Genomic DNA, 18,554 nt, shown 5'->3' on the forward strand with positions numbered 1-18,554 from the left:
CCGAGAAATGAATGCTGACGGGAGTATTTGGGAAAACATCTATTTAAATTTTTATGACATTTGATGTTAACTAAGAATGGTTTAGATAAACATATATATATATATATATTATAAATGCACACACTGCAGATAAAGCTTTATTAGAAAACACATTAGCTGACAGGTGGTATGAAATTCCAAGTGTTTTTGGTATATAGCATGGACGTTTTCTTTTACATATTGGAACATAAAGCCATCTTACAACTGTGAAGCGCGTGTTTGTCATTTGTTAGCGCCTTGCCTTGCTCGGCGACAGTGTCTTTCCTTTTATGCCTTTTTTCCTTCCTTCAGGTGCCTGGTGGGGCCCTTAGTGCCCCTTTAAGCATTTGTGCCATGGGCCCTCAGAGTGACCTGAGTTCAAAAGTCCCTTCAATCTCATGTTACTCCCTGGGTTATGGGGCTAGTTTCCAGGGCTCACAAAGACCCCAGAAGGGTTGGTTGGGCGGGCAGGCAGCAGCAAAGATCTCATCTTTTTTAGCATCAACCCTACAATTCGGAGAAGATAGTCTCCTAAGTAGAGAATCCTTGGTGGCATTTGTGCAGTTGCTTCAGAAGAGTGGCTTCCAGGAGCGGCTGTGTGAGTCTGTCAGCCACCTTTACTCCAGTGGGTCTGAAGTGAGACCCTGGCTTCCAGGTGGAGGGACTGGGAGAGATGAAATCCAGCTTGGGCGTGATGAAGAAAAGCGGTTACAGGAAGGTGCCGCCAGAGTGGACTAGTCCCCGGCACAACTCACCCTCACGGCTGGTCCATCCCCCATGGTCTCCACCTAAGATGGTCTTGAAACCCAGGACAAAAGAGGCAACAGTGGGGTTTCATTTCAAGCCTCTTGCCCTGGCCCTTCCCTTTGGCTCTACAGGGCCTCTGGCTGGGCAGCTTCCTACTGCTCTCTTACCATTGGTGCCTGCCAGGGGCTTAGTCACAGAGAAAACTCTGACTTAGCTTGGAGATAGGGAAGATGGCCCTTGGCTCACAGGCACCCTGCCGGTGATGGTAACCTTGTCCAGTTCCTCCTCACCTGGAATTCGGAGGGTTAGGTGTACCTGGGTTCTCTCCAAGTACCTGCTTGGCTCAGCATGAGAGTTGCTCCCAAAGTGGTATTCGGCTTTGAGACAGCTCACAGAGTCCTCCTGGCTTCCTGGGAAAGGTGAGTTTCCCTGGCTGCCCCACCTGGGCATGGCAAGAGCCGGGGCTGCAGTGGGATTTGTGGAACTTTCCCTGCCCCTCTGAATCAACAACTCAATAAAAAGGGGGCACATGGGATCCTGTGGAACAAAGGGCACCATTCAGTAGAGCCAGCGGGTCATACATCACCGGCCCAGAAGCCTGCCATATGACAGTGGCTGCTTCTGCTGTGCCCTGCTTGAGGAGGAAAAAGGGCCGGTTACTGCTCAGCTCTGTGGTCCCCAGGGTTCCTCTCCAGCCAAGGGCTGGAGGCCTCAGCCCGGAGGATCGGCCTCAAGCCACAGAAGGTCCTGGAATCACAAAAGAGAATTTGGGTCAGACTGACAAATTGTTAAAAAACCAAAGCGATTTCTAGCCTCGGCAGGGCCTCAGGGGGTCAAGAGGCCTCTGCCGGCCCCTCTAATGGAGCCTGCTAGAGGAGCAGCCGCCTGGCCTTGCAGTGTCTTATCTTACAACATAAAATTAAAACCCACTTAAAAGGCCGGAGGGCATGTTAACATTCCGCCTGCTGTCTAATTGAAGTAGTTCCCAGCGCAAAGCATTTTACTTGAAAGACGGCTGCCTCCGAACCAGGCTCTCCTGCCTGCTAGGGCAGGGGTGGTAGGGAGGGAGAGATTGTCATTCCAATGACCTGCATGAGCTCAGGCCAGAAAAGCTAGTGGCCCCCAATGGTGGAGGTATGAGGGGTTGAGGGGGGCAGGTGGTGACAGGCAAGGTTAGAACAGGCTAAGTTTTCTAGTTTTGCAAAATTTACAAATTCATTAGCAGTTATGTCAGCAAAGGCCAGGCTCATTCAGGTAATGATTCAAATATGGGGAGCCCCCCCCCCCCCCCGCAGCCAAAAACCTGGCCGTCTCTGTGGCCCAGAGGTTTCTGTTCCACCCACCCCACCCCCCACCCCCAGCAACCCCTATGCAAATCTCTCACAGGTCTCCAAGGCATACGGAATCAATCAGGGACATCCTGTAAAGGGTGGTGAACTTGCACTGGCCATCCCGAGTAATGGGAACCAGCCAGCCAGCCCCAAAGCCGGCTGGGACTGAAAGCCAAGGTGACAGCCATTAAGCAATCGCGCGCAGAACAAAATGGCAGAGGGGCCGGGCAATCAATTCAATTTCAGCGGGCAGCCCGCGCAGCTCGCAGCGTCTGTCGCGGCCGATTAGGGAGGGCCGGCCCGAGCCTTCAAGGAGAGCCCATCGCAGATCAGAAACAGGCCCCGGGATGAAAAGGGAGCGCGCGTCTCCAGAGGAGCGGGCGATGAAGGACTCTGTTTTATGTGGCCATGTTCTTCCTCCCCTCCTTGAAGAAAGAGAAGGGGAGGGGGCAGAAAAAAGCCAGCAGTTTTGGAGATTAGATAGTTCTCTTTTCAGCCATTCATCATTATGAAGGGAAGTAGACAGGGCGAGAGCAGAAAGAGCTCCAGCGGGATTTCTGCGGAGTCTCAGCGCGGAGGACCGGCTTTGCGCAGCGACCCACCAGCCTCCGCCTATTACCGCGGTCTGAAGGGGGCCTGCAGAGCATCCAGGCTCCCTCTCCTCCAACAAACAGGCCCCGGGGCTCGGAGGACCACAGGCCTTCTCCTGCAGGAACTCCGAACCTCCAAATGGTATCGTTTGTGTCAATTAAAGCAGGAAACCGGAAGAGGAAAGACAGGAGAGAGTTGTGTGATGCTCAGCAGGTAGGGCGCAGGAGGCGCCCGCTCCCGCCCGTCCTGGACCCAGGTCAGAGCAGCAAGGCTTCTCCTGTGGCATCTGCTGCCTGTCAACACTAATCCTAGCCTGATGGCAACCCGCAACAAAATTCTAGGCTCAGATCTGTTTGCTCTGTTCTCTGCTCTGGGGGCTCAGGACACAGAATGAGGAATGCCCCTAGGGCATAGAAGCCAGGAAGAGATCAGAGAGTGCAGGGCTATGGAGACCTGGCGAGCAAAGGCATGGTATGCAGACACAGGAGGGAAGGGACCGTTCTGGAGGTTGGGGCAGGAGGGCTCAGGACTGGGCTGGGGTCGAGAGAGAAAGGACTGACTTAGAGAAACCAGAGTGTGTGGGGGTGTGTGTGTGCTCAGATGGCCCTTACCACAAGGGTTGCAAAGATGATTAAGCCAGCCTCACAGTAATGTACAGTGTAATCGGAGCGGTAGCCTGCCTCTCCTGCCTGACGATTAGTAAGACGAGAAGAGAGAGCCCTTCATGGGTATTGCTGGTGGGAACAGACTGCTAGCTTTCCTGGAAAAGAAGCAGTCGGGTAGCCTGGGCAATGGCTCTCAAAGTATTCACATCCTTGAGGGAGTAGCCAGAGATGAAGATGCGGCTGGGTGCTGTGTAACGCTCATTGTATTATAAGTTTTTAAAGCCCCCACCAGCAGAAAGCAAATCGGCAAATGATGATTTCCTCACATTCTGGGATATGAGGCAGCCAACAGAACTGTAACTACAAAGGGCCTTTAATGGCATGGGAACTGGTTGAAGATTAAGTGAAAAAGGAGAGGCCTGATAGAACACAGTCTCAAGAACATTTAGATTAAAAAAACAAAACAAAACAACACTGGAGTAGCCAAGCTATGTATCAAGTAGTAATTAATAAGTGAATAAAAAATATATATCTTTTTTCATTTATTTATTACAATTTATTCACTTTTTATCCTTACTACCAATGACTTATATGAAAAAAAGTAACAACGTAGCCTCCCATTCTTATACAATACAAAATCCAAATCAACCCAGTGTGTGTGTGTGTGTGTGTGTGTGTTTTACTTATGTGGCATCCATACAAATGTGACCATGTTAGGGGTAGATGGTTAGGAAGGACCTGTTTGAGAGTTCCCACCCACGTCTCTGTGTTGTTTGGTTTCTTCCAATAAGCATGCAATCACTTCTACAATTAAAAGATATAACTAAAAACAAGAGAAATGTAAGATTAATTCTAGAGCTCCTTGAAGAACTAAAGCAAACTTCCCACATGCTCCGGGAGGGGCCGAAGCCACTGCTGGAGACTCCACTGGACAGACTGCCTAGCTCACGGAGTATTTGCTCTGATGCCATCTATATGTGCGACTCCTGCCAGCAAACCTGCCCGCACACCTTGTCCAACCTCACTCTCTCCTCCTGACACCGCCTCCTGGATTATTTCTACTAACGATCCGCAGGGCATTCCGCTGCACCTGTGCGGACCCATGCCCAGGTACCGTCTGCACCTTCCTCACGCTGTTGGGGGCTCAGCGCTCACTCCTTATGTGCACTTACCGGCTCCCTTCAAGCCTGTGTCAAATGAGGCCAGTTCCGCCTCCCAGAGCTCTTCCATCTGAGCCAGTCGCTCATCCATCAGGCCTGGCAGTGCCGCCAGCATCCAGGCAGATTCCTTGGTCTGGGCTACTGTCGCCCTCCAGTCAGGGCTTTGGGATTATTGTGAGTGGTGTTTACCTGTCTGTCACCCATGTGTGACGGCCACTGACACCCATGCAGCCAGGAAACGGTGCTGGCAATAGCAGGAGTGCCGCCCTCATGGGCATCCCTTCCCGCAGACATGGGTAGCACCCCACAGGTGTGGCGTGGAAGCAAGACAGCTCAGCTCTGAGGTCACCCCTAGGGTTATGGGTTATTTGAGCCATCCCTGCCCAACAGTTCTTTCGCTATCTTTTCTTTCTTGTTTCCTAGCGGCAGGTAGGCCCAGGGAGACTGGATGGAGGATATTGCCTGTGTCCATTCTGTCTGCCTGGACACCCATCATCCCTCAGGCATTTCAGATTGTCTGCTCTCCTAGGGGAGGCAATTCCAAGGGAACCACCCTCAGTCCACACCAGCCAAAGACAAGACACAGCCAAAAATGGTTTCCCACGTAAGGGAATCTAGCACATGCTTCCTGGTAGAGAGAGCATGCCCAAGAAATGACAGCACTCTTTCTCCTTCATTGCTTCATGGTCTGCCCTCTCTTTCAACTCTAGAACCTGGTGCCTGTGTGGGTAGAGAAGGTAAGAGCCTAAACATCACCATCTTCCCTCAGACAAGCTGGCGACTCCATGTATTTCCCCCATCCCAGGATGCTCCAGGCTAGACCTTTTGGGTTTAACGACTTAGAAGACTTCTCTGACAAAATTTCACCAGTACTTCATGACACTGAGCGCCGCTGCCATTTGGAAAGTGGAAAGCGTGGTTCTGATGTTTGACTGGACAAACACCTGCTAAAGAACTATGGCTAGGACTGCCTGAGGTCTGGGGACCCAGGCAGGTTGTTCCAAGCAAGGCTGTATCTAGGTGGAGCTCATGGGAATTGAGCTGATCAGGAGTTCAGAGGCCAATAGCCAGAGCCTCTTGTTTTGTTTTGTTTTGTTTTGTTGACATGGGGGTCTCAGTGGCTCCTGGGGGGGGAGGGGGAGTTACTATGGGACTTACTATGTAGTTGAGCTCCTAAGTACTGTACTTACAGCATGAGCCTGTACCAGAGGGTCATCGTTGCCTTGGTTGGCCAACCTGTGCAAGGTCTTCCCCAGAATCCAGTTTGTGGACCACTGAGCCAGGTGTCCCTTGAGCCTTTCTGCCCTACCAGGTGAAAGCTCTGTCTCCCCTCCCCCCCCCCCCGTGTTTCTATTCTAAAGATACCACAACTTTCTAAATACTGCCACCCCCAAGACAGCTATTCCTAGTTTAAGATGTAGCCCTGTCACCTTCTGGCTTGTTTTTAACCAACAAGGTCATTTCTTTGTTTATGACTTGGAGACAATGTCTAAGCGCTTGCCTGGTTCTTAGGATTGTGGAGGGGTTCTTCCCTTCCTCTCCCCTTCCCTCTCTCCCTTCTTCTTTTTAAGAGTTTCACCATGTAGCTCAGATCAGCCTTGAACTCACAATCTTCCCGCTGGGCTGAGTGCTGCAATTACAGGCGTTCCACTGCTTCTGGCTTGAGCATGTGTGAAAAGACCTCGCTGCTGCACAGCTTCTGACCCTGAAAAGTTCATGGAGTAAGAGGCCAAATGCTAGTGTCCCACTTCACTGCTTCTCCCAAGGGGAGGACAATCTTTTCCCTTCGCAGAGTCTGACAATGAAGGCAGAGTCTGAACTCTGAGCATTTTATCGTTTTCATCTGTCCCATGAGAGAAGCAAACTGAAAATTCCACTTAGTTTGTTAATCATCAGCCCTCAGGCACTGGGCTTGGCACCCATGTAGCCACCTCCCAGGAGAGCATCCAGAGGTCAGGGAGATGAAGAAGTGTCTGCAGGTCATGGTCTAAGTCCACGACTGGCTTCAAACCCAGGTGGCTCTAGATCAGCGGGTCTCAGCCTGTGGGTTGAGACTTTTTTTTGGGGAGGGTGTTTTGCATATCAGATATACATTATGTACATTATGACTCATCACAGTAGCAAAATTAAAGTTATGAAATAACAAGAAAAATCATTTTATGGCTGGGGGGTCCCTGCAACATAAGGAACTGTGTTAAAGGGTCTCAGCATTAGAACGGTCGGGAAACACTGTTGAATGTGGAAGATTTTGCTCTTTTCTCTCAACTATCGCTTTTGTCACCTTGACTGTCACTGCTCCACTCCGCCCTCTTTCCTCTGAGGCTGCGGGACCCAAGAGATGTGCATACTTTCATGGCTTTTGCATTAACGAACGGAAATAAACATGGCTAACTAATTTCAAGGCTTGGAGTGTAAAAAATGGCGGAGACTGACCCTTTTAGGGGCTCATAGCTCACAGCTGCCTCTACCAACCCCAGCTGCCAGCCCTACCTGGGCTATGGGGCTGCCAGTTCCCGCAGACTCCGGTTATCGCCTATAGGTAGCTAGGTTCTGTTCTGCCCTCTCCACAGAGATGACATTGGGTATTCTTGGGGAAAGTCTTCAAACCATGCGGCTAAGGTAACAGAGCTAGGACGGCCTTCTCTTGCCTTTCCAATGCCGGGGCACACCGTACTTCCTCAGAATGACCTGGAAGAGACTTGTTTGGAAATTGCTTCTCTTAAATACCCATAATTCCTAGCCGGATGCCTGAAGCAAGGGCCGGGTCTGTAAAATGACATGGCTCCATTAGGGATGGTGGAAACTATGCGGGCTGCTTTTAATAGCATTAAATGCAGCCTGGCACAGGCTTCCTTCTCTCTAGGCTCCACGTGCTCGGCTGTTTGGACTGCAAGTTTCGGCGTCTCCTCAGGGCAGTGGCTGGATCTCAATCTACTCCAGACTCGGCAGGGCCATCTTGGGCAGTAAGCTCCAGCCAGGTACACTGGAGACTCCAAAGTATTTTCTGGCCCAAGAAAATGAACTTTTGGCATCCTTTTTATATCATCAGTAGAAGGCAGTAAAAAGAGTTTGGGACTAGCTGTGAGGCTGCGTGGGCCCAGTCCTGGGACTATCATGTGCTGGCTGTGAGACTTGTCCTTTTCCCCAGCTGTCTTTCCTTCCTCCATGCCACTGCTCACATCCCTTGCAGCAGCTCAGGATTCAGTGAAGAGTATCTGCAGATGGTGTATTTCTTCATCACAACAGGGTTCCGTCTGTATCCACAGCAGGGCTTTTTTCTTACTTTTTGAATTTTACTTCATTCTTTTCAAATAGCCAATGTTTGTTGGGATGGTTATATATCTTATAAACTTTGTCTCCCTATGTTGCCCAGGCTGCCCTGAAATGCTTGTTCCTTTTACCTCCAGAGTTCTGGGACTCACAGGTGGTCACTAGCCACATCTGGACTGTAAATGAATTGATAAACAGTGTATTGGTAGAAGGTGCTTTTCCTTCCTGCGGGGAGCTGAGATCAAAAGTGGAGACTCCAGAGGGACCGGCAAGTAAAGTTGGGTCTCTACGCAAAGGCTGGGCTCGTTGCCACTCCTGCGATGCTCTGGGCTCTATGCCATCCTCTCAGGGTCGCTTTACCAGAGCTTTGGGTGGAGAGGCCTGGCCAGGCAGGGGACAGAGGATGGGCTTATTAGACACGTGCCTAATCTCTGCGAACCAGTTGCCAGGCATGTTAATTAGGGGTAATAAAATACAGCCCATATCTTGGGCTTATAGTGGAATAATACAGATAAAACATGTGTGCAAATCCAAGTTGCTGCCCTTCCCCCAGCCTAGGATGCCACTCTGCATGGTTCATGTTAGATGCTTAAAAGATGTGGGACTTTTCTTCTTCTTCTTCTTCTTCTTCTTCTTCTTCTTCTTCTTCTTCTTCTTCCTCTTCTTCCTCTTCTTCAGGGAAATTCTATGTATTGCCTTTTGGGGGGCTTTATTGCCTCTACTGTCACACAGTTAAGCCTCCTCTGCCAGATGCCAGCGCCTGGACCCACGTGTAGTTAGCTGTACGATGCCAACTGCAGGCAGCAGGCGAATGAGAGCCTGGGGAGACTCACACCTGGTCTTTTCAGGACCCTGAGCCCTTCTCATTACCCAGGGCCTTGGGGCTCAGTGTCACGGGAGGGACTACTTCTAGCCAATCATCTTCCCTGTCCACGGAAAACCCAGTGAGCCTGGGGATAAGTCAGGTCCTGAAAGAAGGCCTGGGGGCATGCAATTGTAATCCCAGCACTCTGGAGGGAGAGGGGAAAAGATCAAGGCTGGTCTTGACCACATACCAAGTTAGAGAGCAGCCTGGGCTATGAAGGATCCTGTATCAGAATACATCCTCCTCACCCCACCCCCGCCAAATTCCCTTTACAGCTTTGCCACGGGGTGTGCTCAGAAGAAAGAAAAGTCTTTCTTCTGCTCTGTTTCTTCCATTTTAAAACACCCAACCTTCTAGAACTTGACTTAAGGACCAAATGAGACGCTTTTAAATAAAACAACAATATTAAGCAAAAGCGCTGTAACCATGGCCCTTCCTGGTCTGTTAGCGTCAGTACGGTCCATGCTCATTTCTGCATTTCCATGGGAGAAAAACCAAACCGAAACCCAAAATGTGGCTTTTTATAAGCTCAAGGCAGGGCTCGATTACCACAGTGTGGGCCAATCTCATTGGCTCTAAGAGGTGGATGATTTAGCGTCATCACCTGCCTTATCGTTATCCTTGAGCCGCCTGCATCTTTGGCTTCTGAGGAGGTCAATTTCCGGCGCGCACAGGAAAGCCCATGGCTGTGGCAGGGAACAATCGGCCACAGTGCTCCGGGCCTGCTGTTGATCCTTTCATTTCCTCCAGCGGGCTCCTGCCGGGGCACTGGGTTCTGAGTTCTCTGCTCCTCTCTCTTTTAGACCAATCATTCACCACAGCCGGGAGCACCCTGGTTTGCTGTCCAGCTACTGCTGCGTAAGGCAAGATGGCTAATTGGGACTGGGCTCAGCCAAACGGCGAGAAAGATTTCAAGGAGCCCGTTCAGTGGACCTTAAATATCCTGACCACAAATTTACAGCCCAGGCCGCCACGGAGGAAGCGTGAGTCAGAGGCGCGGCTGCTGCTGAGGCAAGGTCTCTGCAATGACATTTTTCACGCTTTTAATAAACCACCGTATTATTAGAACTCACTAAAGCTGAACTTAATGAAAATCTTGGGCCCGAAGGCCTGAATTTTTCTTTTGTATTACAAAATGAAACCAACTGGTCCAATTCAAATTAACCCCAGGGAAAAAAAAAACAGAGTTTTAAATTTTCTTTCTTTCGTTTTCTCTTTCTCCCCTTTTCCATCCATGTTCTCATTTTCAAATTTCACTGCATTTCAGTCTCTCTCAGAAGAAGAAGAACGGTACAAGATGAAGTAAAATACAGGCACATCCTCTCATCCACCACAGATTTCTCTGTGCGGTCCCCTCAGCGAAGGTTGCTGTCAGAGAATTTTTAAAGAGAGAACGAGAAGGCAGCGACGACAAAACTGCAAGGCTCTCTCCAGTTGCCTCTGAGCCTCAAATCTGATTTAAAAAAATCCAAATTTAGGAGTGCCCGTTTCGATCCGTCCCGTCCACCGCCCAAGCCTCCACAACACTGGTGATCCTAAACAGAAATAACGAGGACAAATTCTCAATCTTTCAAACTTCCGGAGTTGAGTTTTTGGAAACCACCCTGGGGGTGGGGGTGGGGGTGGGGGTGGGGGGCTGCCAGGCACCTGGCTTCCAAGGGCTCCGCGGCCTGCCCGGAAACCGGAAATGGCTCCATTGCGGCTTCCGTACCTGTAGGAGCTCGTGAAAAGACACCTTTTCCTCCCTTGCAGCTAGGTTCGTAAGCAAAACGAATGCGCACTTTGCAACCCTCCACCCAGTTTGGCACTTATTTGCCCAATGAGAGCAGGTTATCAAATGTCGGCTTGTCCCCGTGGAGCAGAAAGGAGCAGTGCCCTCTCCTGACTTTGCCCCGCTGTCCTGGAATTGCCACCTGAGCTCCTGGGCTTCTCGGCTACCAAAGGTGGGCGAGAGAGGTGGTCTCAAACTCAGCCTGGAGCACAGAGGGAGGCAGAGAGGGGCCTTGGGAAGGTCCCTGCCCGAGCCGCTTTTGTCTTGGCCCATTCCTCCTTTTGGGACCGGGCTGGGCTCTAATTCCTGCAGGGAAGTCCCTGCTTGGCATCGAGGCTGGCCTCAGGCATAAGATCCTAATTATTTGAATGGTATTTGTTTTCATAGCGCACTCTCTCTCTCTCTCTCTCTCTCTTTTTAATGTGTCCAGGTCGATGGCATTTTAATGCCTTATTAAACAGGGGTTTTACAGCAGTCTGTCTGTGCAGTCTCTGGGCCCATGCCTGTGCTTTGTGTGCAGGGATTTTTATCTTTCCTGCTGGCCAAAAATATTTTCCGAATTCCCCATAAAAGTTTTTGAGATTTCCTAAGACAAATAGAGCCCCACCAGCTCCGAAATGACCCCGATGCCGTTGGAATTACAGACGCGGGCCCTCTCTCTTGTTTACACTAAAGAACTGAACTGACTTGTGTTCATTAACTGCCCTTCTCAGTGCAACGAGTTTGCGCCACCAACGTACACAAAAAACATAGCCTACCTGGGATGGCCCCCCAGAGCCACATCTTTTGCTGGTTTCTTCCAGCCTCTCAGATGGTCGCCTTGGCTTTGAAGACGACACCCGACAACTGTAAAGTGGCGTCCTCCTTGTGGGGTTTACAGAAGGGCCGTGTGGAGCCAACAACTGGGCCTTCTACAGGAAGACGAGGGAAATCAGCTGGGCCCTTAGGTTTATGTGACAATTTTTAAGGGCACTGTTGTTTTGCACATAGAAGCTTAATTTAGACAGGACAGGAAGTCACAGGTCAGGCTTTACACATAACGTGGGCACAGGTGTGCGCTTGCAGGCACCTGCGCCCACACATGCATGCAAACCTCAAGACAGACAATGGCAACAAAACCCAATGCCAGTTTCTTCACTCAAAGCTGAAAAGAGTTTCAGGGTTGGGGGTGCAGCTCAGTTGGTACAGGACTGGCCTAGGGGGCATAAAGCCTTGGGTTTGACTCCCCAGCGTCGCATAGGCTGGCTGTGATAGCACGTGCCTGGAATGCCGGAACTCAGCACAGGCAGGGGTCTGCCGCAAGAGGAATTCCTGGACAGCCTGAGGTATGTGAAACCCCGTCTCAGTAAACCAATATTTATGAAGAGGATTTCAGTGGGGCAAATATGAGCAGAGCAAGGTGAGTATAGGTAGATGAAAATGTTTACATGAGAGCCTTTATTTTGTATAGTTAACAAAAATAAAATAAGGTCAGGTGGTGGTGGTGCACGCCCTTAATCCCAGCACTCAGGAGGCAGAGGCAGAGGCAGGGGGATCTCTGTGAGTTCAAGGCCAGCCTGGTCTTGAACATGACAGCCAGGGCTACCCAGAGAAACCCCTGTCTTAAAAAACCCAGAATACATACATACATACATACATACATACATACATACATACATACCCCGAAGAAAGATTACATGTGAATACATCTCGGGGTTGTTACTGAGATCTTAGGGACATGTTTGATGTCTGTAAACATCTGGTACAGAGGCCTAGTGGTAGAGCACTTGCCTACCGTGAGCAGGGCTCTGGGTTTCATATCCTGACTGAAAAACAAAACAACCAACCAACCAACCAAGCACAAAGACTCAATGACTGGCACCAGTGTTTGTACATCACAAGGTCAGAAGGTAGGTCAGGTCTCCCAGGGGTGGAAGGATAAGCCATCACATGAGATGTGCTAAGATCTCAGCACTGAATCAGGGTAGGAGCCATGCACAGCTGTAAGCTACAGAACAAGAATGTGGATTTAGATCCGCTCTGACCTAGGCAGACTCTGTTGTCCGTATCGGGGACACGCTGAAATGAACCCAGCTTCTGCAGTGCGGCTGCATGATGGCCTGACCGTATGCGTTCATTCTATTTAGGAGGCATCACCAGCCCTTTCCATGCTAGCTGGAAAAGCTCCCTTTCACTTTTGACTCTACTGAGCATTGCCATCTTGGTGGCGCTTCATTAAAAATACCACTTTTACCATTCAGGACATTCTCCTGGGGAAAGACTGACTGAAGTGTATGGCCCATGAGGACACTCCCGCTTCATCCATGTCTGCCGGCACTGGGCATGTCACAGCCAAAGATGGAAGCTGCTTGAAGCCTGCAGTAGGAAAGGATCACTAATGAGGGCTTATGTTCATGCTTCTATGGCTAAAGCCAGCCATTTAGTTAACTAAGACTTTCCAATTTCTTGGAATCAATGGCTACTTTCATTTCAAGAAATATTGTTTCAAACCCTGAAACTCAGTTTGATTCCTTTTAAAGGCAGCTCAGCTTTTTAAAAAAATACTACTTTTTCTGATGTTCACAATCTCGTCTTTTTTTTTTTTTTTTTTTACATTTACTTACTCTTAAACATACTTTAAAATAATCTGTAGATGATGGTTATTATGTGAGGTTTGTCTGCCATTTACTGGGTCAAGTGACACTGAATATTTTCTTCTATTGTTTTATAATTTTGTAGGAACTCATCCCAAGCCAGATTTTACTCACAGCTAGTTTCCTGGAGAACAATTTCATGTGCATTAGGAAACTAACAGTTGTTAGTCACATATGGCGACACCTGCCTGTAATCATGGCCCTAGGAGACGGAGAAAAGACAAGTGAAGTTTGTGCCCAGCCTGGGCTACACTAGTGAGCCTGCTTACAATAATAATAACAACCATGGTAATAATAATGGTAGCTATAGTAAAAGCTAGACAAAAATCTTTTCTGTTGATTTTCATCGTGTGTAGTATTAGACTGCTCAGGCAGTATAAAGCATAAGCAAGGACTGAGGGCAACATTTCTTTGTCCTGAGATGACAACATGGCTGAGAAGGTAATGACACTTGTGTCTAGGCCTGCCGGCCTGGGCTCTCTCTCCAGAGCACACGGCGGCTGGAGAGAACTGAGTAGTGCACGCTGCGCTCCGGCCAGCCCCTGACATGCATGCAAGCACACAAAGCTAGTACAATTTCAAGAAATTCCTTTTCTTGCTCTGGGTGGGAGTTTTGTTTTTGTGTTAGCCATTGATGATGGCCTCAGTATCCACCTTTCTTCTACGCTTCCCTGTCAGTTAAAGCTCAAGCTTCTGGGAACCTTGAGGAATGGAGATGGGAGGACTTGCACAAACCCATCATCAACCCGAAGTGACAGGCGGCATAGTACTGGTGCCAGGTGACAGATGGAGCAGACTGCAGACACGGAGCCACGTGGTGATGTCTAGATTACAGGAGGACAGTGCCACGGCGGGAAAGGACGGTGCTCAGCCCATTGACATTCACAAGAAACAAAATGAAGTGTGATGCCTGACTCACCCCGTATGCGTTCCTTTCCAACTGATGGGGTCCAAATATGAAATATGAAACAGCAGCATGTTTAAAGACTTGGCTGATACCTCCATGACCTTGAGCCTGGACACACAGAATCCACTAACTACAATAAAAGATTGACATAGAGTCAACTAAAATCCTACGTGTCTTGAAATATGCCATTAGCATAACAAGGAGCTCAATGCAGAACAGAAGACGATTAAGATTTCATACGTATATACATATGTTCATTCATATACACAGATATGTTTACTCATATACACGTGCTTATTCATACAACACATGTCTATTCATATACACATATATGCTTACTCTTATATACATGTATGTTTATTCATTTTTTATTATTATTTTATTATTTATTATTATACATTTAAAGTCAAATCTAGAATAAATGCAGACAAATATCCCTTCAGAAGGACGGGAAAAGACTTGCTGGCAACAGAGGATAGACTTTGGGATGTCCTCTTCAATTGCTTCTCTACTTTATTATCGTGTGTGTGTGTGTGTGTGTGTGTGTGTGTGTGTGTGTGTAACTATGAGAATACAGACACACCATGACATGTTTGTGGAGGTGAGAGGGAAGTCTTGGTGTCATTCCTTCCCGCTGCTATGTTTGAGGCCGAGTCTCTCTTGGTGTTTGCCAGTGTGTACTCCGGGCTAGCCCTTGAGCATCAGGTGAGTTCTCCCCCTCCTAGGGTTACAAACAGGTTTCAGCAGGCTCAGCTTTCATCCACTGTGCCATCTCCCACCCTGCCATATTTGTTTTGAGACGGGACTCTTCTTCTCTGAGCCTGGAACCCACCGTTTGGGATTCAAACTCGGGTCCTTAGGCTTACATAGCAAGTGTTTTCCCCACTGCACCATCTCCCCGGTCCCTTTGGTTAGATGCATTTAAACTCTCTCGGAACGAGTTATATATGCGTAGGGGTATTTTCCTGCATGTGCGCATATGTGTAACACACGCATGCCTGATGCCATGGATCTCCTGGACCTGGAGTTACAGTCAGTTGTGAGCTGTCATGTGGGTGCTGGGAATTGAACCCAGGTCCTCTGGAAGAGCAGCCAGTGCTCTTAACTGCTGAGCCATCTCTACAGCTCAAGTCATATTCGCTTTCTCCTCGCCATCCTTGAGCTCTGCGTACAGTGCTTTGGTGCTGGATGGATCTGTTCCCGAGCTGCCAGCAACCGTCGGTTGCTCCCTGCCAATTCAAATACACACTCAGTTTCCAAGCGCCAGTGTTCAACCCGGCGCTTGCGGCTCTTGCTTGAAATCTGAATACATCAGCTTCCTCAAAGTAGTTTTGGGACTACCCGTTTATCTTCAAACATTTGAACGCGTTTTAAGCAGCTATCTCTCAGTGTCTGGACTGGACGAGAGGGTATTTCCAGTCTCTTAAAGTCTTTGGTAAATAAAAATTCACACACACCTTTTGCGTCTGTAACTCCATCCCTAAGGAAATCCGGATGAGCGTCACCTCTTGGGAACACTGCCTGCTTGCCCCCTCCTCTCAGTTCTCTGTATTGTGTGGTGTGCCAGTGGGCAGGTCCCTCCTTTTTCGTGTCTTTCCCAGTGTCCCCACCAGACCTATTCCCGTAACTGTGTGACCAGATACCACACATGTCCCATTCGAATGAAGAGCTGACATTGTCTTCACCAAGCCCTGTGTTCAAGCTACAGTCGCCATGCTCCACAAGCTCACCCAATCATGATGTCTACTCTTTAGGCCACAGTGCCCCCTCCCATACTGCTGAGGTCCTTAGGAATTCGGACATTATCCGAATTGATTTGCAAATTCCCTTGACACCCCGGAGATTACTGACGGTTCTGTTGTTCTTAGATATTTTCATCTTCAGATTTTCCTGCTGTGATTCACACATCTCTAAGTACTTCAGTGGAAAGAGCATGGTTTACCGTGGTAAAGTTTCCCACGGGTGGGCTGAATTCTGAAAAAAAGACCGGCTACCTTGTTCATTGCTGTGGCAAAATACTAGACATTTGCAACTTAAGGAAGGGGGGGTATTTGGGTTCACTGTTTGAGGGTGCAGTCCACTGTGGCGGGAGAGGCGCGGCAGCAGGAGCTTGGGGGAGCTGGTCCCATGGAGTCTGGTGGGAAGTTGAGACACTCCGAGTGCTGGTAATGCAGCTTGATTTCTCATTGTTATAGAGTCTGTGGAATGGCAACTCACACTTGGGGTAGCTCTTCACACCTCAACTAACCCTGATCTACAATATGCCCTCAAAGGCAGAGGCGTGCAGAACTCTGTGAGTTCAAGAACAGCCTGGTCTACAAATTGCATCCAAGACACACACACACACACAAAGTTTAGCGACACCTTCATAGACATTCCCAGAGGCTCTGTCTATGGTGATTCTAGGTCCCATCAAAATGACAGTCAAGATCAGCCATCAGCAACGCCACCTTGTATACACAGTAAACCAAATATTTCTGCATTTTTGAGGACAACATATGCAAATGATTCAAATGTGATTTGACCAACTTATCCTGACGTCCACATCAAAGCCCCAGTGGTTTCTGGGATAGAGCATGGACCACAAGAGGAGACTCCATGGGCAGATATGTTTGGAAGCGGGAACTTTAAAGTACCTGCAAAAGCATAAACTACACAGCCACTTCTGAAAAAGTTTCTTCTTTCTTTGTAAAAGTCATATGTGCTTAGGTGAAGCATCTTCTCATTGTTCTGCAGAGTGACAGCTCCCTGCTGTTCAGTCTCTAAGCTGTTAGTGATGCTAAGAGAGAAAGGCACAAACCAGGCCAGACCTGGCAGTTGCAGCTTCTTCCTCCGGGCTCTGAGAAGCAGAGTGGGGCACAGATCTGTAGTCTAGGAGCTTTGTCACGTGTGCCACCGAAGCAAAAACCTTGCGGATAATTACCTCCCACGCACGGCGTAGGCCACGAGCAAGGAGTTTCCATCAGCTTCTTCCCTCGAGTCTCCAAACTTACTGCTTTCCTTATTTGTGCTTACACTGCGCTAGCCGCTTATTTGAATACTTTCCCTTTATGGCTTTTTAAGTGGGTGTTTCTGAGTGGAGTAGGACCATACTTGCTAGTGCAGCATGGCTGCTTATTCATCTTTAGGTCCAGTAGTTTTCATTTGGTGGTTGTTCTTTTCTATCTTCTTTCTTCTTGAGATTGGGGGGGGGGGGTGTCACTGTGTGGCCCTGGCTGGCATTGAAGTTGCACACCCAACTGCCTCGGCCTTCCTAATTTTGGGATTAAAGACGTGTGTCGCCACACCTGGCTTGGTTTTTGTTTGTTTGTTTGTTTGTTTTGTTTTTTTAACTTTTCTAGTTAGACAATAAGATACTGTATCTTCTTTCCCTTCTCTGTTCTCTTCCTTCATTTTTCCACGCAATTTTTGTTGTTAGAAAAAAAAAAAGACTTTGCCCACAGTGATAACTAAACATAATAACAGATCGTGTATCCTGACTCTTTCTATTAAATTTTTTCATGGCTCATGGGCACTTTGACTTCAGGTGTGCATATATACCATGTGTGTGACCGGTATCCATGGAGACCAGAAGTACAGACAGTTGTGAGCTGCCGTGTGGGTGCTGGGAATTGAACCTGGGCTCTCTGGAAGAGCAGCCAGTGCCCGTAACCACCTAGGAATCTCTCCAGTTCCTTGTCCTGGCTTCAAAAGTGAAATCCTTCTAGTGCTTTCTAGTGCTTTGTTCTTTGTGCATATGTCTGGTAGGTACGTATGTGTTTGCGCTGGTATTTATGTACATAATGTGAAGGCGAAAGGCCAACATTTCACGCCTTCTTGATCATGCTCCACCGTATTTTTTGAGGCAGGGTCTCCCACTGAACTCGGAGTGCACTGATTCAGCAAGGTTGTATGGCCGCTAAGATCAAGGGATACCCCTGTCTCTCTGCACCCAGCATTGGGGTTACAGATGAACGCTATCATTCCTGGATTTTCTATGGTGCTAAAGATCTGAACTCAGGTCCTCACCTCTTGAGGCCACCTTCCCCCAGGGCTTTATTCTTCTGCTTTCATTTGATTTGTATTTGATTATTACATCTGTTTCCATTTGCTCTGTTGTCTATCGTCTAGCTCCTTTTATTACCTTTTCTTTTTCTTGCTGTTCTGAATGATTTCTTTTATGACTAACTCAATACTCTGTTCTTGTATGATGTCCATATCCAGTAAAGAGATCCCTTCTCTCCCGGGTGCAGACACTTGCATTCCTGTTACCGTCTGCATGTTGTTGGCTGAGATCCTATAGCTACCTCACATTTGAAGCCTTCAAAGCTGAACACAAAGAACACCCCCCCACCCGGTGGGTTCTAGGCAGACTCTGATGAGGCACTAACCCTGCTCAATCTGAGTCAGAAACCTGTTCAGCCTGTGTCTTTACCTCTATCCCTCTCCTCATGTAGGACTGACAAGCAAATGCTTTTACACAAGACCAAAGCCTGAGAAGGGCAGAACCTGAATTCTCATGTGCAGGTCGCTATGAATGGTGTGAGTGTGACGTAGTCCCAGCATGTGTAATAGTGGAAAGAAAAATACAGTTCAAGCCAGGCATGTTGGCCCACGCCTTCAACACAAGCATTCAGGAAGCAGAGGCAGGTGGATTGCTCTGAGTTCAAGTCCAGC

General features: G+C 48.6%; 1 long non-coding RNA gene across 1 annotated transcript; it reads right to left on the bottom strand.

Annotated features, from left to right (window-relative positions):
• Positions 1–124: 124 nt before the first annotated feature.
• LOC129686337 (uncharacterized) lies at positions 125–2,855 on the bottom strand. Its single transcript, XR_008721598.1, has 2 exons — positions 2,150–2,855; positions 125–1,512 (listed from the first exon to the last, which is right to left on the bottom strand). It is a non-coding gene; the product is annotated as an uncharacterized LOC129686337 (long non-coding RNA).
• Positions 2,856–18,554: the final 15,699 nt, after the last annotated feature.

Source organism: Psammomys obesus, unplaced genomic scaffold (genome assembly GCF_907164565.1).
Source record: "Psammomys obesus unplaced genomic scaffold, mPsaObe1.curated_primary_1811, whole genome shotgun sequence".
Lineage (NCBI taxonomy): Eukaryota > Metazoa > Chordata > Mammalia > Rodentia > Muridae > Psammomys > Psammomys obesus.